We start from the raw sequence: 3,970 nt of genomic DNA on the forward strand, positions 1-3,970 counted from the left end.
AGTTTTCACCATTCGGTCAGACACGTTGAATTCTTCCATCGTTTTTTTAATGCTCCAACTGCTAGTGGCCAAAGTTAAAATATGAATTTTCTCTGAAGCTGAGGTCACCTCAAGCTTTGCCTTCAGTTCATTGATGAGCATTTTGTACAAAGAGCCATCGTGGCATTTTTGACTGGGTTGTGGTTCTATGACATCATCTGCTTTAAGCCCACCAAATTCAGCAATTTTGCTAGCCACAACCATTTGAACTTGCTTTATCTTTCGTTTTGCATATCCACTAGAATCCCAGTTTGAAATGCACAGGAATTTTAGGGGTGACACACAAATTGCTGTCAAGCTAACGTTCGAACTGTCTGAAGCAACTGTAGCATCATCTTCATGATGATGGTGATGGCAATGCCTTGGCTTTTTTTGCATTGATTTCAACTCTACAAGCAGAACAAGGCTTCTGTCCAGGCTTAACATCAACTGTTGTAAGTTTTCCATAAAGTCGGCTGTTGCAACAGTAATAGATGCAGACCTTTGTTGGACACATGATACTTGTTTTGAAATGGATTGCAGCATGATTTCTGCAGATATTGAAACCTGGTCATGATGTAAACATATTTTGACATCGGAATCAAGCTGAAATCCAACTCATCGAATCAGCAAATTCTGATCCTCCTCAGAGAGGCCACTAATTGATTTCAGAAGGCGTTTGTCCTTGGTGAACTTAGTTAGATGACACACAGACTTGTTGATTTGTCGAATGGTGCACTGCTCAGGTCCATATTTCCATTGTTTGAAGCCATAACAAGTTGTAACTTTGGCAATGATTCAACAATGGACTGAAGGAATCAACCAAGCTGCAAGGTAAACATTCACAGGTAATAACAAATGATACAATGATTGAAACTTGCATACAAACATGAATGATACCCAAACCAAACTACATCTTATATAGTGTGAATGTATGAAATGAGAATACTGGAGAACATTCCAGAACATAACAGAAAATTCTGTAAGTTTCTAGTGCCTTGTTATAAAACTGTTGTACCTGAATATAAGTTTCTGGAATGCATGCCTTTTTTTTATAAAACAGTCATACCTGCATATCAAATATCCAGAAATTTCCAGAACCCATGCCCCGTTATAAAATAGTCATACCTGCATATCAAATTTCCAGAAGTTTCTGTAATCTGTTATAAAACAGTCATACCAGCATATCGAATTTCCAGAAGTTTCTGGAATCCATACCCTGTCTTATAAAACAGCAATATCTGCATCTCAATTAACAGAAATTTCTGGAGCCCATGCACTGTGTTATAAAAGAGTCATACCTGCATATCTAATTTCCAGAAGTTTCTGGAACCCACATATGAAACAGTTGTACCTGCACATCAGAGGAACAAAAGTGTCAAGCTGTAAATAGTTTATACTAACAAATCACATCACAAGTGCCTTGACATTATCCAGCACAACAGCTGCCAACACAGTAATATGTGTAGTAAGCTTAACAGCTTAGGTTTTTTTAAATCTATTTTAAGCGCCTTATATGGAAAATAACCATTCTATTTTTTCAAGTCCCATGTAGCAAAAAATGTACTCTTTTTTTGTAGTGGTGTCAATAAAAAGATGTTCAGAGTTGATAGCAATATAGAAAACCGATCCTGAAAAGTGCCAGAAATTTTTAATTTTCAATTTGACACTTGAGACAAGGGTCAATAAAACCAGAACTATTTACTCATAAATGCTAATACTGGTGTAGTATAAAGGTCCCAGCTGCCTTTCTCCTATAGTAAAGGATGGTTAAAGTAGGGCTTAAATCTTTCGCGACATATTTTTCAAGGCACTTTCAGACCCAGTAGCATAATGAATAGTCAGATATAAGCAATTTGAATTCTTTAGCTGCATTCAGCAACAAAAGTTGTACTAGGATACAAAAATAAGAGTGATAGATATCACAGAAGATGCACAAAGTTATAACAAAGTTAACAGAATTCTTCACACCATGCACTTTGTGACTTGGTACGGGTGCACTAAGGTGGCCCTAACTCTGGAACTACTCTAACAATTGAGCCAAAATTTTGCACATTGACCTACCACATATATATGTATACAAAAACAACTTTTGAACCGAATCTGAGATGGTCATGTGGGGACCATTTTTTATTCTAGGACACTTGACATGGAATGACCCTTTTACGAATTTTTGCTGACACATGTTGGGGCCCCTGTAGCCTGGGGGTCCAATGTCATTGATATGGCTGATACGGCAGTAGCTATGCCCCTGGTTCTGGTTGTAACTGTACAGTCCACATAAACGCAATCATACCTTCCACTTTTTTCAAAATTCTCTTTCAATAAGGCCGAAGATCTACTGGGAATAACTTCGACATGATGGTCATGTGATAAACAATCAAAAACTTTGACTTGTGAAGAAGATTGCTCTCAGTCTGCCGAAACTTCGAACAATGCTTGAGGAAAAGATTGGCTGGATTTGGGATGTTACATTTCTGACGAATATTTTGTTGTCCATGGAAAACAGAACAGAAAAGAGGTCTTTAGCGCTACTGTGTGGAGATATTATTAATTGCCAGTAAGTTTCGTTACAGAAATGAAATGTATTTGGGAAGCAACCACAGAAATACTCTTTCTCAATCAAATTTGGATAGATAGTAGTATTACAGTCAGGAACCATAGGCGTTATGGGACGGAGAACCTCCTCCAAAAGACTTATTACTGGAAGTGTTAGATCATGGAAGTGGTTTGTCAGGCAAGCCCTACTAAACTACAGGACTAAACCCATAAAAGTGCTAGCATGGTCAAACGAATTTCGAAAACTCTTAGAGGTGATTTGCAAATAAGGTTCTTCTAAATCTTCTCCAGGCGTTGTCACAATGGACAGCACTCTATATCATTAACAGAAAGGTGGACAAAAACTCCTACATGCTATGATACCATAGTGAGGATGGTGCAATGGCTGCAAAAGAGGTTTAGCAATGAGAATATAAGGAAGTAGATTCCATTCTCCTTAATTCAAGTACATATATGTGCTAAAAAGTCTTATAAAATGGCTAAGGGAAAAGGTCACATGGTTGTCTGCTTGTCATCCTATAATTGTAATTTAAGTGTAGTGGAACTGGAATATGGAAAAGTGAAAAGGTTGTTTAGGGAATGCAGCATTTCACGGAACATGTCTGTATGGCCTCCCACACGAAGGGGGAAGGGGTTCATAGGAGGCAGTTGCCTCTAGTGAAGTTTGTGAATATGGAAAAGGGTGTACAACTAAAGGAGTCGGATTTTTATGACCTAAAATATGTGGAAAATTATCAATAAAATCATCTAAAAATATTGATAAAATTATGTAAAAATGACGTAAAACGTTTCTAAAGTGATTTATAAAATGAAATAGAGTACAGAAAAACTTTATAGGGGGTTGAAACTGAAATTACAAAAAGGATAATTCATTTAAAATTCCTAAGTTTTTCCATAAGAAATCTCAGTCTTCCAAGATGTTCAAAAATTGCTGTATAACCATCGTAGAGCTGTTGTACTGTATGACAGCTATCGATCAGAAATGGAGCGAGTACAAGTCTAATATGAAAGTTTATATACATTAGCAATCAAGACACGGCTTTTACATCAACGCTTTCCTTTCTAAATGTTGTAGTTCTATGAGCCTGATGAGCGTGAGAACGGTGATGTTGCAGCTGCTGCCTATATGTAGACTCATTCCCTTTTACTGAAGCATGTGGCAGTTGTGAGCATATAGAAGATGAGTGCACCGACCTGCTGCTAAGTAGCACTTACAGGGCGATTATAACCAATTGTCAGTATCAGATGGCCTACAATGAATAAGTGTTTTGCGATTCTGTAGAACGTGTAAGATGAAAATTAAGTGCGCCAGTTTATACGACTGAATATATGCTCCCTCATATGAAGAATGAAAGTGAAAAACGTTCAAAGCGCAAAATCTCACATTTGCCAG

Source organism: Schistocerca nitens, chromosome 4 (assembly GCF_023898315.1).
Source record: "Schistocerca nitens isolate TAMUIC-IGC-003100 chromosome 4, iqSchNite1.1, whole genome shotgun sequence".
Lineage (NCBI taxonomy): Eukaryota > Metazoa > Arthropoda > Insecta > Orthoptera > Acrididae > Schistocerca > Schistocerca nitens.